Below are 18,413 nucleotides of genomic sequence, written 5' to 3' on the forward strand. Positions count from 1 at the left end.
TTACCCAAGATACAAGACCTCTGCACACAGCTCCTGCCCCCTAGATCTGCATTACCTAAGATACAAGCCCCCTGCACACAGCCACTGCCCCAAGTTCTGCATTACCCACAGGTACAAGCCCCCTGCACACAGCCCCTGCCCCCAGATCTGCATTACCTAAGATACAAGTCCCCTGAACACATTCCCTGCCCCCCAGTTCTGCATTACCCACGATACAAGCCCCCTGCACACAGCCCCTGCCTCCCCCCAGTTCCGCATTACCCACAGGTACAAGGCCCCTGCACACAGCCCCTGCCCCCAGGTCTGAATTACCTAAGATACAAGCTCCCTGCACACAGCCCCTGCCCCCCAATTCTGCATTACCCACGGGTACAAGCTCCGTGTGAAAAGCCCCTGCACCCCAGGACTGCATTACCTAAGATACAAGTCCCCTGCACACATTCCCTGCCCCCTAGTTCTGCATTACCCAAGGTACAGCACCCTTGCACACAGCTACTGCACCCCAGGTCTGCATTACCCTAGGTACACACCCCTGCCTCCATGTCTGCATTATCCACTGGTATAAGCCTCCTTCACACAGCTCCTGCCCCTCAGTTCTGCATTACCCAAGGTACAAGCCCCTGCACACAGCCTCTGTTTGTCAAGGCACGGAAAACCCACCAGGAGGCAGTAAACCTCATATGCTATCCAGGGGTGTACATAGAAATCATGGGGCCCCATAGCAGAAGTTCTAATTGGGCTCCCCCCCCTCCCAAAAAAAAAAATTGTTGGGGTCACAGGGGAGCATATCTCATAACTTTCCAGCCTTTACATAGTAATTTCCTCCTGCTGAAGTCCTAGATTCATTTTGCATTACCCCCATAAAGTATGATGCCAACAAAACAAAAGTACCCCCCCAAACACAGAATGATACCCCCATGATGAATTCCTCTACATTAACCTCCACATGCACAGTATAATTACTCTATTGTACCCCACCTCAACTCCCAAGGCAATGTATGGTGACCCCGACACAGTATGATCCCCCAGCTGTGACCCCCATACAGCCCTTCATGCAGTATAATGGACCTACATACAGTATGATGCCCCCACACCTCTCCACACTGTATAATGGCCCGCACTAGCCCTCCACACAGCATGATGGTACCCACACAGGGCTGCGACTAGGAATTACAGGGCCCCATACTGGCTACATTTTTGGGCCCCCTTGAGACTCTGCCCAGGCTCCACCCCAGCTCCGCCTCAACCCCTCGAACGTTCCACAGTCCCACCGCCCACTCTTGGAAAAACTCTACTTTCTGCACCACGTCTTCACCAATCACACATTAACAGTACCCATTGAACCCCAGCTCACATATACAGTACAGACCAAAAGTTTGGACACACCTTCTCATTTAAAGATTTTTCTGTATTTTCATGACTATGAAAATTGTACATTCACACTAAAGGCATCAAAACTATGAATTAACACATGTGGAATTATATACTTAACAAAAAAGTGTGAAACAACTGAAAATATGTCTTATATTCTAGGTTCTTCAAAGTAGCCACCTTTTGCTTTGATGATTGCTTTGCACAATCTTAGCATTCTCTTGATGAACTTCAAGAGGTAGTCACCGGAAATGGTATTCCAACAATCTTGAAGGAGTTCCCAGAGATGCTTAGCACTTGTTAGCCCTTTTGCCTTCACTTTGCGGTCCAGCTCACCCCAAACCATCTCGATTGGGTTCAGGTCAGGTGACTGTGGAGGCCTGTCATCTGGCGTAGCACCCCATCACTCTCTTTCTTGGTCAAATAGCCCTTACACAGCCTGGAGGTGTGTTTGGGGTCATTGTCCTGTTGAAAAATAAATGATGGTCCAACTAAAAGCAAACCGGATGGAATAGCATGCCGCTGCAAGATGCTATGGTGGCCATGCTGGTTCAGTATGCCTTCAATTTTGAATAAATCCCCAACAGTGTCACCAGCAAAGCACCCCCACACCATCACACCTCCTCCTCCATGCTTCACGGTGGGAACCAGACACGTAGAGTCCATCCGTTCACCTTTTCTGCGTCACACAAAGACACGGTGGTTGGAACCAAAGATCTCAAATTTGGACTCATCAGACCAAAGCACAGATTTCCACTGGTCTAATGTCCATTCCTTGTGTTCTTTAGCCCAAACAAGTCTCTTCTGCTTGTTGCCTGTCCTTAGCAGTGTTTTCCTAGCAGCTATTTTACCATGAAGGCCTGCTGCACAAAGTCTCCTCTTAACAGTTGTTGTAGAGATGTGTCTGCTGCTAGAACTCTGTGTGGCATTGACCTGGTCTCTAATCTGAGCTGCTGTTAACCTGCGATTTCTGAGGCTGGTGACTCGGATAAACTTATCCTCAGAAGCAGAGGTGACTCTTGGTCTTCCTTTCCTGGGGCGGTCCTTATGTGAGCCAGTTTCTTTGAAGCGCTTGATGGTTTTTGCAGCTGCACTTAGGGACACTTTCAAAGTTTTTCCAATTTTTCGCACTGACTGACCTTCATTTCTTAAAGTAATGATGGCCACTCGTTTTACTTTACTTAGCTGCTTTTTTCTTGCCATAATACAAATTCTAACAGTCTATTCAGTAGGACTATCAGCTGTGTATCCACCTGACTTCTGCACAACATAACTGATGGTCCCAACCCCATTTATAAGGCAAGAAATCCCACTTACTAAACCTGACAGGGCACACCTGTGAAGTGAAGACCATTTCCGGTGACTACCTCTTGAAGCTCATCAAGAGAATGCCAAGAGTGTACAAAGCAGTCATCAAAGCAAAAGGTGGCTACTTTGAAGAACCTAGAATATAAGACATATTTTCAGTTGTTTCACACTTTTTTGTTAAGTATATAATTCCACATGTGTTAATTCATAATTTTGATGCCTTCAGTGTGAATGTACAATTTTCATAGTCAAGAAAATACAGAAAAATCTTTAAATGAGAAAGTGTGTCCAAACTTTTGGTGTGCACTGTATACAGGGTGGTCCAATAGTAGGTGGACAGAAAGTGTAATAAGGTTATGAAGGGACAGATTTAACAAACATGGTGTAAAGTGAAACTGGCTCATTTGCCCTTAGCAACCAGTCAGATTTCACTTTTCATTCCTCACAGACTCTTTGGAAAATGAAAGGTGGAATCTGATTGGTTGCTAAGGGCAACTGAGCCAGTTTCACAGATCTAGTTTTCAAAGATAGATCTCCCCCAAATCTGTTTTCTTTTCAGATGACACATAATGGCAAATAATTTAAATACAGATCAAAGAAAATGGATTTTAACAGAGTATTGGAAATCTCAAAATGCTGAAACCGTTAGAGCAAATTGGGTTGAAACATTTGGTACTCAAGCCCCAAAGAGACAAACCATTTATCGCATTCGTGACAAATTCAATGCCACTGGCTCAATCCTTAATGCTCCAAAAACTGGTCGACCCAAAACAGTCTGTACAGAAGATAATAAACAACTTGTTGCTGAAACATTTGTTCAGAGTCCAAAAAAGTCCACCAGAAGAGCCTCTTTGGAATTGGGAATTTCACGAGCTTCTATCATGCGAATCCTGAAATCTATTGGGTGGAAGTTTATCGTCCACGTCTAATTCATGGTTTATTGGAGGATGATCCAGACAGGCGGCTGCAATTTAGTGTTTGATAAATCTCCCCCTTCATAACCTTATTACACTTTCTGTCCACCTACTTTTGTACAACCCTGTGTATATATATATATATATATATATATATATTTACTGCTCAAAAAAATAAAGGGAACACTCAAACAACACATCCTAGATCTGAATGAATGAAATATTCTCATTAAATACTTTGTTCTGTACAAAGTTGAATGTGCTGACAACAAAATCATGCAAAAATCATCAATGGAAATCAAATTTATTAACCAATGGAGGCCTGGATTTGGAGTCACCCCCAAAATTAAAGTGGAAAAACACACTACAGGCTGATCCAACTTACCGTAGATGTAATGTCCTTAAAACAAGTCAAAATGAAGCTCAGTATTGTGTGTGTCCTCCACGTGCCTGTATGACCTCCCTACAACGCCTGGGCATGCTCCTGATGAGGTTGCGGATGGTCTCCTGTGAGATCTCCGCCCAGACCTGGACTAAAGCATCTGCCAACTCCTGGACAGCCTGTGGTGCAACGTGACGTTGGTGGATGGTGCGAGACATGATGTCCCAGATGTGCTCAATCGGATTCAGGTCTGGAGAATGGGCGGGCCAGTCCACAGCTTCAATGCCTTTATCTTGCAGGAACTGCTGACACACTCCAGCCACATGAGGTCTGGCATTGTCCGGCATTAGGAGGAACCCAGGGCCAACCGCACCAGCATATGGTCTCAAAAGGGGTCTGAGGATCTCATCTCGGTACCTAATGGCAGTCAAGCTACCTCTGGCGAGCACATGGAGGGATGTGTGGCCCTCCAAAGAAATGCCACCCCACACCATTACTGACCCAGTGCCAAACCGATCATGCTGAAGGATGTTGCAGGCTGTCACATGTGCTCAGTGTGAACATGCTTTCATCTGTGAAGAGCACAGGGCGCCAGTGGCGACTTTGCCAATCCTGGTGTTCTGTGGCAAATGCCAAGCGTCCTGCACGGTCTTGGGCTGTGAGCACAACCCCTATCTGTGGACGTCGGGCCCTCATACCACCCTCATGGAGTCGGTTTCTAACCGTTTGTGCATACACATGCACATTTGTGGCCTGCTGGAGGTCATTTTGCAGGGCTCTGGCAGTGCTTCTCCTGTTCCTCCTTGCACAAAAGCGGAGGTAGCGGTCTTGCTGCTGGGTTGTTGCCCTCCTACGGCCCCCTCCACGTCTCCTGGTGTACTGGCCTGTCTCCTGGTAGTGCCTCCAGCCTCTGGACGCTACGCTGACAGACAAAGCAAACCTTCTTGCCACAGCTCGCATTGATGTGCCATCCTGGATGAGCTGCACTACCTGAGCAACTTCTGTGGGTTGTAGAGTCCGTCTCATGCTACCATGAGTCTGAAAGCACAACCAACATTCAAAAGTGACCAAAACATCTGCCAGAAAGCATTGCTACTGAGATGTGGTCTGTGGTCCCCACCTACAGAACCACTCCTTTTATTGAGGGTGTCTTGATAATTGCCAATAATTTCCATCTATTGTCTATTCCATTTGCACAACAGCATGTGAAATTGATTGTCAATCAGTGTTTCTTCCTAAGTGGACAGTTTGATTTCACAGAAGTTTGATTTACTTGGAGTTATATTCTGTTGTTTAAGTGTTCCCTTTATTTTTTTGAGCAGTGTATATATATATATAACCATATAATATAGCATGAGAGATCCTGTAGCCAGGAGCCAATTCAGTCAGTGCATATAACTTTATATATCTGTGGACAGTATAACACATCCAGTGTACATATTGTTATATACCATCTGGTGTCTGTAGCCATGATATATTATATATTGGTGATCCCGGACCCTGAGGAGGGGAACACATGGCATTACCAGGAATGCTATGTGTTCTGCTTAGTTAAGGGTTAAATGGCGGGAGAATGGCTTTCCCGCCGCTTTCAGATGGTCATGTAGCTAGGAGAAGTTAGGGAATTGATTGGATCTAAGGCCCGGCCATTCAGGACACCGTAACAGGGGAGATATGTTTTTTGCCCTGGAGATGGACCGTGATTGGAGCGGGTATCAGCTGGGGGATATAAGGGAGCAGTGCCGGAGGTTCATGTCTGTCCTCCGGCACTGTCGTACCTGAAGTGCTGCCCTGCCCTCCCTCCCTGAATTTTTGGCACGGCCTAGCGTTAGTCGTCCAGGTATCTGGATGGACAGGTAGTTGATTAACGGGCTTAAGCCTCATGGCCGAGCTGCGGTGTTAGAAAAATGGTTTGAACCTTTTAAGAAATTATGTTAATATGGTTATATTTATATGATATGTTTTAATGTGTTAATAAAGGCTGTGGCCAATCTTTTATCCACCAAGTCAATGTGTCAAGCAGTATTTGTTATTCGCTGTTTGGGTAGAGAGATTAATGTGTAATGCCTTTGCAATGTATCTGTAAAAATCGAAAGCTATGCTATGGCTCTGTATGGCATCTGATTTTTTTTACGCACCCAGACTTGAATGTGCGAGTCTCATCTGATTTATAGAAGAAACCAGAGCACGCTGCACTATTTTTCTCACACAAATTCAGTGAAAAAAAAAGTCTCATCTGCACTGTGCCACTGAATAACAATGGTCCGAGTGTGGTCCGTTATTTCAACAGACAGCACCCGGACCAAAAATACAATCCTGTGAATGAGCCCCAATCCTGGCTAGAAATCAGACATGAATTGCAGCAGCTGCTTACTGATGGTCTCCTGGCCAATCTCCTGCCAGCTTCCAGGATTTAAACCACAGAGAGGAAGCAGTCAGCAGATTGTGTGCTGTGATGAGGGCCTTTATGAGAGGGTGTAAAGATGGCAGCTGTGATGACCAGGGTAAGTGGAAGGGCTCTGGCGGGTGCAAGGGTTAAGTTACTTGCATGTTGTCTGGTTATAGGTAAATTCCACTTTTACATTGTGCTGCTGTTTTATGAGATTTGCATTGCTGGGTTCTTCATGGTTTATGTGGAGGCATGTCATTGTATGATTTTCCAATTTTCTTTTTTTTGTCTTATTGCTGAAACTAGAACTTGGCTTCTTCACTCTTTTTAGGCCATTTAAAAAAAATAAAAAAACCCTTGTTGCTTACTGAAATTCCTGCTGTGACTTTGCTGCTTGCCTACAGGTCTGAGTTAGTACTGGGCTAGCTGAGGCCTAACCCTGACAGCACATGTAACTCCTTTAGTGATATGGGTTAGGATTAGTGATGAGCGAGCACAAAAATGCTAGGGTACTCGTTGCTCGGGTCGAGCAAATTGGAATACTCGGGTGCTCGACCCGAGCAACGAGTCCAATGTAAGTCTATGGGAAACTCGTACATTTTTCAGGCGGCTCCCCCCGGCGGTCTGCAGAGGGCCTAAATATTGCCCAAATCGATGGGAACAGTGCTCAAATGACATGGGAAAAGCATGGGGATGACCCCTGGAAGCATTTCTGACTCCCAGGTCACTGCTGTCAACAACGTTGTCAGAGTATTACACCACTTTTACGGACTCACAATAAAACATACAAAACCAAAATGGATTTTCCTGGGAAATATATGAAGAAACATCCTTTCCAGGGTAATGACTTGTATATAAGGCAAAATAAATAACCAAAACCAAAAATACTCCTCCACACCTTGGGCTATGTTCACACGTAGCGTTTTTGCACTTTTGCATTGCTTTCAACAAAGACAAATGCATTCACCGGGAAATGTCATTTTAACATTTTACAACCTTATCTGGCTATGTGGTGTGTGACACATCATCAGACACATGCATACAGTGCTGAAAAGACATGGGAACAGCATGGGGAAGACCTCTGAAAGCATTTCTGCCTCCCAGGTCACTGCCTAAAAGTGTGCCCATCATAAATGATCCTTGGCGCATGCGAAGATGCCTCCTGCCATGCACGTGTCGTTGCAGACTTGCAACAATCACTGTCCACGTCTTTGTCCCAGTGCAGCGTTCAGTTGTCCCTACCCCATTCCTTGGAATGCAAGCGCAAGTATGCAGCCAGCCACCCACCCACCCACAGGCTGCAATACTACACTGCCAAATTTTTGACAGCTGCTTGCACTTGAAAATGTGGCCTTTTAGGCTCGTGGAGGCGGAAGCTTTTGATAACCTCATGCAGGAGGCGGCCGGGTGTCCATACTCCTGTCCCCAGCCGCCACTGTTTCTCCCGTTGTCGTCTCCTCCTTCCAGAAGCACGGTTCCCACATTACCCGTGCCCTCCCCAGTGCACTTACTGGGAAGGACTGCCTAACCACAAACACGTGGACAGGTGAATGTGGCCAGGGAAGGTACGAAGCCAGTCCACAGCTTTTTTTTGCTGAGAGTTGTATTTAGCTCGGTGAAAGGACTGGCATAGAGTGAAACCGTATCTACTCTGGGTGTCATTTCTCCGTCACCAGGTTCCGCCCATTGTCACACACGACCATGCCTGGCTGTATGTTCAGCGGTGAGAGCCACAGATCAGGCTGCTGTGTTACAGCTTTCAACAACTCTGCAGTGCTGGGCGGTTTGTCAATTAAGCATTAAGCATGTTATCTTCAGCACAGCCTGTTGCTGCTTGGCCAAGGCAGTGCTGCAGTGCTGTCAGCTTGTGACTGATGTGGTCATTTTGGAGATGGAGGAGGAGGGGCATGAGCTGAACAATGTGATTATATTGAGGTTAAATTGGTGACGCTGTTTTTTTATACTAAAGAAAGATCCTATTGTTTTGTTTTTTTACGTTATTTTTTAAGACAAATGCATTCACCGGGAAATGTCATTTTAACATTTTACAACCTTATCTGGCAATGTGGTGTGTGACACATCATCAGACACATCCTTTTTTATTTATGATGGAGGGACTCTGAAAGTCATAAAGCCTATTTTTATAGGGACATCAGATGGCCCTTACTATTCTTAAAAGGCCAGCAGTTGGCCCTAGCTATTGTTAGAGAGCCATCAGCTAGCTATGCTTTGTTGTTCCCATTATTAACAAGTGGGTCTCCTATACTGTTATTGCGTATCCAGTGACTGCAAGGGCTGCCAAAAATTTGGACGCAACCCAATACCCCTTTGAAGAGACATAGAGGAGGGTCTCAGTAAAAAAAATGTTCCCATTAGAAAGGAGCGGGTCTCCTATAGTGGTAATGCCCATGCTGTGACTGCAAGGGCTGCCAAAATTTGGGAAAAACCCCACTAAGAATTTAAAGACACATAGAGCAGGGCCACAGTAGCAAGGTACGACATGTTCCCATTAGAAAGGAGAGGGTCTGCTATACAGTTATAGGGTATGCAGTGAGTCCAACGGCTGACCAATTTTAGGAAAAAACCCACTAAGAATTTAAAGACACACGGAGCAGGGCCACAGTAACAAGGTACGACATGTTCCCATTAGAAAGGAGAGGGTCTGCTATACAGTTATAGGGTATACAGTGAGTCCAACGGCTAACCAATTTTAGGAAAAACCCCACTAAGAATTTAAAGACACACAGAGCAGGGCCACAGTAACAAGGTACGACATGTTCCCATTAGAAAGGAGAGGGTCTGCTATACAGTTATAGGGTATACAGTGAGTCCAACGGCTGACCAATTTTAGGAAAAACCTCACTAAGAATTTAAAGACACATAGAGCAGGGCACAGTAACGACAAATTCCCATTAGAAAAGAGAGAGTCTCCCATAGTGTTGGCCTATGCAGTGAATGCAAGGGCTGCCAAAAATTTGGAGGCACTTCAATGCCCCTTGGAAGAGACGTGGAGGAGGGCCTCATAAAAAAAAAAATGTTCCCATTAGAAAGGAGCGGGCCTCCTATACTTGTAATGCGCATGCACTAAGTGTATGGGCTGACAAACATTTACCCCTGGGGGGTATATATGAACATACTGTATAAAATATTTTTTTAACGGCATCATAAACACCCTTTAAAAAAATTATGTGGGTGTTGCATCACAGACCACGGTCATTATGGTGATATGGTGGTGGAGGATGAGGAGAAGGAGGAGGACAAGAGCAAATAGCCAAAATCAGGAAGCGTATACCCATGTGTGGGTGTGAAAAGGTGCATGTGAATACACCTCCCAAAAAAAGACACTGGATTTGTGTTTCTCACGCTGCTATCATTCGGTGGTGTTGAGAAGCCTGGCCCAATCCAGCCCTTGTTCATTTTTATAAGAGTCAGCCTGTCAGCATTTTCAGTTGACAGGCAGATAATTGATTTTTGGGCCTTCTGTGTAACTGCCAGGTACCACTGACCTAGATGCTGTACCGAAATCTCGCACATCAATCTCCTCATCTCTAGTGTCTAGCAGTGGCTGTCCCTATTGACTACACGTAAACCCTCAGTCATACTGATCATTCTATTATAATGGGAAGTCGGAAAAGATAAGTGTTGGCAGGACAAGTGTCTTGTCAATAGCCAACTCATGTCTATGGCCACCTTAGCATCCGGAAAGCCATTCTCCAACCTACCATAAAAATGGAGGATAGGTAAAGGCTGTTAGAGCCTCAGCTAAACCTCACGTAAAAGAAGTCGTGTAACAGTTATTTTAAAATAATAATGTAAATAAAACACAAGTCCGGATAAATGTCATTTTCCAAAACTTTATTTAGCATTGACTTTTTAATTAAAATCATTAAAGTATAAACTCTATTTTAAATGTAAAAATAGCTGCAGGGGCAACAGTTTTTCTTCCGAAACTCCTTTGTGGTCAAGTTGTTCTGCTGTCAAAGGCCCTGCTTGTTCTTGGTCTTCCCCATCGTGCAAATTCTGAAGACCAGGATTGCTCCTCGGGGTCAGGCTTTTGTTGACCAGTCATGAGGTCAGAATGCCATGGAGATATATAGCCTTCAGTTTAGGAAAGCAAGAGGGGAATAAGATGAATGTGATGTACTGACAAGACAGAGCTAAAAAAACAATATGTATGAAATAATATGTGACGTTGCAAGTTGCACAAAAACTGGGCCACAATGACCAAAGTGCAGTAGCATTAAAGAGCTTACAAAATGCATGTTTTAAAGAGAAACTGTCATTTGCCATTAATATGATTTTTTTTTCCAAAACAACTTCAGGGAAACAAAATCATTTAGACCAGGTAAAATATTTCCATATTTATGGCAAGTGAGAGATCCTCTTTAAAGAAGAACTCCCGACAAACATATTATCTTGTAAACCTTTCTAGATACAGGGAAGGAAATAATTATTTGATTAATTGCTGTTTTTGTACGTTTGCCCACTGACAAAGACATGAACAGTCTATAATTTTAAGGGTAGGTTAATTTTAACATTGAGAGATAGAATATCCCCCCAAAAAATCAAGAAAATCACATTGTATAAATTAGATACATTTATTTGCACACCGCCAAATCTTTGTTCAATTAGTCCATAACCCCGATCTTATGAAACCTTTTCTTCATCCCAATTGAGCTTAATGGCATATGGCTGAAAGAGATCTTCCCCATCAGAATCACCCTACATGTAAACTTCAGGGAATCCAACAATGGCTAAAAATTTCTCACCATCACATCACACCGCATTCACCTTTCCATCTTCCGGTAATCAACTTGACAGCCGGCAGCCTACACTGCCCTTTTAGCGAGTCCACTTGTATTCCTATATAGGACAGTCTTGAAAATGGAATTCCATTAATAATTTCTCCTCTGCTTCCTCACTACTTGTCTAAGTCTGTCTTCACTGCCAAGACTTAGGTTAAAAAAAAAAACAAACATCCACGTACTCTCCTTCCCTGATGCTCTTACTACAAATGTATAAGTGGATGACAATGAACACACCCTGCGCTGTGACTAGTATCTCACTGTTCTGAGCTTTCAGCCATGTAGTGATCACCTCTTTCTTATAACACTTCAAATATGAAATTACAACCAAACTGTAGATAATAATACAACCACTAACATACAGTATGTTATCTGAAAATGAATTACTGGAGAGTTTACCCTCCAGGTCACACTCATTGGCAATTGGAAGCACACTGCCCAAAGTCCATGTGCTATCGAAGCACAAAGTTCGACGTCCGCGGGCCACCGAAGCACAAAGAACAGCGTCCACGTGTCACAGAAGCACAAGGTCCTCGAGTTTGAGTCCCACTGAAGCACAGGGCTTGGCATCCGGGTGCCACCGAAGCACACAGCCCCACGTCCGGGTGCCACCGAAGCACACAATCCCGTGTACGGGTGCCACCGAAGAACACGGCCCGGCATCCGGTTGCCACCAAGGCACACGGCCCCGCGTACATGTGCCTTTAAAGCACAAGGCACCACGTACGGGTGCCACCGAAACACACGGTCCCGCTTACAGGTGCCATTGAAGCACATATCCCGGCACCTGGGTGTCACCGAAGCACACGGCCTGCATATGGGTGCCATTGAAGCACATGGCCCTGCGCCTGGGTGCCACAGAAGCACACAAACCCATGTCCGGGTGCCACCGAAGCACATGGCCTCCCTGTATGGGTGTCACCGAAGCACACAGACCCATGTCTGGGTGCCACCGAAGCATACACACCCGCATCTGGGTGCCACCGACGCATACGGCCTACCTGTACGGGTGCAACCGAAGCACATGGCCCCACATGCGAGTGCCACCGAAGCACACAGACTCGTGTCTGGTTGCCACCGAAGCACACAGACCCACATCCGTGTACCACTGAAGCACATGGCCCCGCTTCTTGGTGCTACTGAAGCACTAAGATCGGCGTCTGGGTACCATTGAAGCACACGGCTCCATATACGAGTGACCCTGAAGCACAAGGCCTCGTGTCTGGGTGGCACCGAAGCACTCTGCCCCGCGTCCGGGTGCCACCGAAGCACATGGCCCCGCATCTAGGTGCCACCTAAGCACGCAGACCCGCATCCGTGTGCAACCGAAGCACTCTGCCCCGCGTCCGGATGCCACCGAAGCACATGGCCCTTTGTCTAGGTGCCACATAAGCACACAGATCTGCATTCGGGTGCAACTGAAGCACACGGCCTCATGTCTGAGTGCCACCGAAACACACGCCCCATGTCTGAGTGCCACCGAAGCACATGGCCCCGCCTCCGGGTGCCACCGAAGCACATGGCCTTGCGTCTGGGTGCCACAGAAGCACACAAACCCATGTCCGGGTGCCACCGAAGCACATGGCCTCCCTGTATGGGTGTCACCGAAGCACACAGACCCGTGTCTGGGTGCCACCGATGCATACAGCCTACCTGTACGGGTGCAACCGAAGCACATGGCCCCACATGCGAGTGCCACCGAAGCACACAGACCCGTGTCTGGTTGCCAGCGAAGCACACAGACCCGCATCCGTGTACCACTGAAGCACATGGCCCCGCTTCTCGGTGCTACTGAAGCACTAAGATCGGCGTCTGGGTATCATCGAAGCACACGGCTCCATCTACGAGTGACCCTGAAGCACAAGGCCTCATGTCTGGGTGGCACCGAAGCACTCTGCTCTGCGTCCGGGTGCCACCGAAGCACATGGCCCCGCATCTAGGTGCCACCTAAGCACGCAGACCCGCATCCGTGTGCCACCAAAGCTCTCCGCCCCACGTTTGGATGCCACCGAAGCACATGACCCCTTGTCTAGGTGCCACATAAGCACACAGATCTGCATTCGGGTGCAACTGAAGCACACGGCCCCAAGTCTGAGTGCCACCGAAACACACGCCCCATGTCTGAGTGCCACCGAAGCACATGGCCCCGCCTCCGGGTGCCACCAAAGCACATGGCCTTGTGTCTGGGTGCCACAGAAGCACACAAACCCGTGTCCGGGTGCCACCGAAGCACATGGCCCCTCGTCCGGGTGCCACCGAAGCACAGAGACCCGCGTCCGTGTACCACAGAAGCACATGGTCCTGCGTGCGTGTGCCATCGAAGCACATGACCCCGTTTCTCGGTGCTACCGAAGCACTATGATCGGCATCCGGGTACCATCAAAGCACACGGCTCCATGTACGAGTGCCCCGAAGCACAAGGCCTCGTGTCTGGGTGTCACCGAAGCATGCTGCCCCGCGTTTGGGTGCCACCAAAGCACACAATCCCGTGTACAGGTGCCACCGAAGAACACGGCCCGGCATCCGGTTGCCACCAAGGCGCACGGCCCCGCATACATGTGCCATTGAAGCACAAGCCACCGCGTACGGGTGCCACCGAAACACATGGTCCCGCTTACAGGTGCCATTGAAGCACATATCCCGACATCTGGGTGTCACCGAAGCACACGGCCCTGCGTATGGGTGCCATTGAAGCACATTGCCCTGCGTCGGGGTGCCACCGAAGCACATGGCCCCACCTCACGTTGCCAAGGAAGCACACGGCCTCGCGTCTGGGTGCCACTTAAGCACACGGCCTCCCTGTACGGGTGCCACCGAAGCACACAGATCCACGTCCATGTGCCATAGAAGAACATGGCCCTACGTCCGGGTGCCACACAAGCAGATGGCCCCGCTTTTGGGTGCTACTGAATCACAAAGACCGGCGTCCGGGTACCTCCGAAGATCCATGTACGAGTGCCCATGAAGAACACGGTCTCGTGTCTGGGTGCCACCGAAGCACACAGACCCGCATCCGTGTGCCACCGTAGTACTCTGCCCCGCGTCCGTGTGCCACCAAAGCACATGACCCGTCGTCTGGGTGCCACTGAAGCACACAAACCCGCGTCCAGGTGCCACCGAAGCACACGGCCTACCTTTACGGGTGCTACCGAAGCACACTGCCCCACATTTGAGTGCCACCGAAGCACACAGACCCGTGTCTGGTTGCCACCGAAGCACACAGACCCGCATCTGTGTACCACCGAAGCACATGGCCCCGCTTCTCAGTGCTACTGAAGAACTAAGATCGGCGTCTGGGTACCATCGAAGCACACAGCTCCATGTACGAGTGAACCTGAAGCACAAGGCCTCGTGTCTGGGTGGCACCGAAGCACTCTGCCCCGCGTCCGGGTGCCACCGAAGCACATGGCCCCGCATCTAGGTGCCACCTAAGCACGCAGACTCGCATCCATGTGCCACCGAAGCACTCTGCCCCGCGTCCGGATGCCACCGAAGCACATGGCCCCTTGTCTAGGTGCCACAGAAGCACACAGATCTGCATTCGGGTGCAACTGAAGCACACGGCCCCATGTCTGAGTGCCACCGAAACACACGCCCCATGTTTGAGTGCCACCGAAGCACATGGCGCCGCCTCCGGGTGCCACTGAAGCACATGGCCTTGCGTCTGGGTGCCACAGAAGGACACAAACCTGTGTCCGGGTGCCACCGAAGCACATGGCCTCCCTGTATGGGTGTCACCGAAGCACACAAACCCGTGTCTGGGTGCAACCGAAGCATACACACGCGCATCAGGGTGCCACCGACGCATACGGCCTACCTGTACGGGTGCAACCGAAGCACATGGCCCCACATGCGAGTGCCACCGAAGCACACATACCTGTATCTGGTTGCCACCGAAGCACACAGACCCTCGTCCGGGTGCCACTGAATCACATGGCCCCGCTTCTCGGTGCTACTGAAACACAAAGCTTGCTGTCCAGGTACCACTGAAGAACACGGCTCCACGTACGAGTGTCCCTGAAGCACACAGCCCCACGTCTAAATGCCACCTAAGCACACAGACCAGCGTCCGTTTGCCCCTGAAGCATACAGACCCGCGTCCGTGTGCCACCGAAGCATACAGACCCACGTCCGTGTGTCACCGATGCATTCTGCCCCGCGTCTGGGTGCCACCGAAGCACACATACCCGTGTCTGGGTGTCACCGAAGCACACGGCCCACATACGAGTGCCACCGAAGCACACGGCCCCACTTCCGGGTGCCACCGAAGCACACTGCCCCGTGTGGTCGGGCCATCGAAGCACACAGACCCACGTCCATGTGACATCGAAGAACTCTGCCACGCGTCCGGGTGACATCAAAGCACATGGCCCCTTGTCTAGGTGCCACCAAAGCACAGAGACCTGCCTTCGGGTGCCACTGAAGGACACGGCCCCGCTTCCGGGTGCCATCAAAGCACACAGCCCCACATACGAGTACCACCGAAACACACGCCCCGTGTCTGGGTGCCACCGAAGCACATGGCCACATGTCAAGGTGCCACAGAAGCACACAAACCCGTGTCCAGGTGCCACCGAAGCACATGGCCTCCCTGTACAGGTACCATCGAAGCACACAGACCCATGTCTGGGTGCCACCGAAGCACACAGACCCGCGTCCATGTGCTACAGAACCACACGGCCCTGCGTCCGGGTGCCACCGAAGCATGTGGCCACGCTTCTCGGTGCTACAGAAGCACCAAGATTGGCGTCTGGGTACCAACAAAGCACATGGCTCCACGTACGAGTGCCCCTGAAGCACACAGCCTCGTGTCTGGGTGCCACCAAAGCACACAGACCCGCATCCGTGTGCCATCGAAGCACTCTGCCCCGCGTCCGGGTGCCACCGAAGCATGTGGCCCTGCTTCTCAGTGCTACCGAAGCAGAAATATTGGCGTCCGGGTACCACCGAAGCACACGGCTCCACATACGAGTGCCCCTGAAGCACACAGCCTCGTGTATGGGTGCCAACGAAGCACACAGACCCGCGTCCATGTGCCACAGAAGCACATGGCCCCTCGTCCGGGTGCCACCGAAGCACACAGACCCGCGTCCTTGTACCACAGAAGCATATGGCCCTGCGTCTGTGTGCCACCGAAGCACATGACCCCGTTTCTCAGTGCTACCGAAGCACTAAGATCGGCATCCGGGTACCATCGAAGCACACGGCTCCATGTACGAGTGCCCCTGAAGCACAAGGCCTCGTGTCTGGGTGTCACCGAAGCACGCTGCCCCACGTCCGGGTGCCACCGAAGCACATGGCCAAGCATCTAGGTGCCACCTAAGCACGCAGACCCGCATCCGTGTGCCACCGAAGCACTCTGCCCCACGTCCGGATGCCACCGAAGCACATGGCCCCTTGTCTAGGTGCCACAGAAGCACACAGATCTGCATTCGGGTGCAACTGAAGCACTTGGCCCCGCATTCGCGTGCCACCGAAGCACATGGTCCTGCGTCTGGGTGCCACAGAAGCACACAAACCTGTGTCCGGGTGCCACCGAAGCACATGGCCTCCCTGTATGGGTGCCACCAAAGCATACACACTCGCATCAGGGTGCCACCGACGCATACGGCCTACCTGTATGGTTTCAACTGAAGCACAAGGCCCCACATGCGAGTGCCACCGAAGCACACATAACCGTGTCTGGTTGCCACCGAAGCACACAGACCCGCTTCTCGGTGCTACCGAAGCACAAAACTTGGCATCCAGGTACCACCGAAGAACACGGCTCCACGTACGAGTGTCCCTGAAGCACACGGCCCAAAGTCTAAATGCCACTTAGGCACATAGACCCGCGTCCGTGAGCCACCGAAGCATACAGACCCGCATCCGTGTGCCACCGAAGGACTCTGCCCCGCGTCTGGGTGCCACCGAAGCACATGGCCCATGTCTAGGTGCCACAGAAGCACACAGACCAGCGTCTGGGTGCCACCGAAGCACACGGCCCCACGTTCGGGTGCCACCGAAGCACACTGCACTGTGTGCTCGTGCCACCGAAGCACACAGACCCGCGTCCGTGTGCCATCGAAGCACTCAGCCCCGCGTTCGGGTGCCATCAAAGCACATGACCCCTTGTCTAGGTGCCACCAAAGCACACAGACCCGCATTCGGGTGCCACCGAAGGACACGGCCCCGCTTCCGGTTGCCATCGTAGCGCACAGCCCCACATACGAGTGCCACCGAAACACACGCCCCGTGTCTGGGTGCCACCGAAGCACATAGCCCCGCATCTGGGTGCCACCAAAGCACATGGCCTCATGTCAAGGTGCCACAGAAGCACACAAACCCGTTTCCAGGTGCCACCGAAGCACACGGCCTCCCTGTACGGGTGCCACCGAAGCACACAGACCCGTGTCTGTGTGCCACCGAAGCACAGAGACCCATGTCTGTATGCCACCGAAGCACATGGCCCCGCTTCTCAGTGGTACGGAAGCACAAAGACCAGCGTCCGGGTGACACCTAAGCACACAGACCCACATCCGGATGCCACCGAAGCACATGGCCCCTTGTCTAGGTGCCACCGAAGCACACAGACCCACTTTCGGGTGCAACCGAATCACAAGGCCCCACCTACTAGTGCCACCGACGCACTCAGACACGTGTGTGGGTGCCACCGAAGCACACAGATCCACGTCCATGTGCCATAGAAGCACATGGCCCTGCGTCCAGCTGCCACCGAAGCACATTGCCCCGCTTTTTGGTGCTACCGAATCACAAAGACCGGCGTCCGGGTACCTCCGAAGCACACGGCTTCATGTACGAGTGCCCCTGAAGCACAAGGCCTTGTGTCTGCGTGCCACCGAAGCACACAAACCCACGTCCATGTGCCACCGAAGCACATGGCCCCGCATCTAGATGCCACTTAAGCACGCAGACCCGCATCCGTGTGCCCCTTGTCTAGGTGCCACAGAAGCACACAGATCTGCATTCGGGTGCAACTGAAGCACACGGCCCCACATACGAGTGCCACCGAAACAGATGCCCCATGTCTGGGGTCCAACGAAGCACACAGAGCCGTGGTCCGTATGCCACCGAAGCACATAGCCCCGAATCTGGGTGCCACCGAAGCACACAGACCCGTGTCTGGGTGCCACCGAACCATACACACCTGCATAAGGGTGCCACTGACGCATACAGCCTACCTGTACGGGTGCAAACGAAGCACATGGCCCCACATGTGAGTGCCACCGAAGCACACATACCCG

This window comes from Phyllobates terribilis, unplaced genomic scaffold (genome assembly GCF_046119375.1).
Source record: "Phyllobates terribilis strain yellow unplaced genomic scaffold, ASM4611937v1 Scaffold_216__1_contigs__length_3321164, whole genome shotgun sequence".
Taxonomy (NCBI): Eukaryota; Metazoa; Chordata; class Amphibia; order Anura; family Dendrobatidae; genus Phyllobates; species Phyllobates terribilis.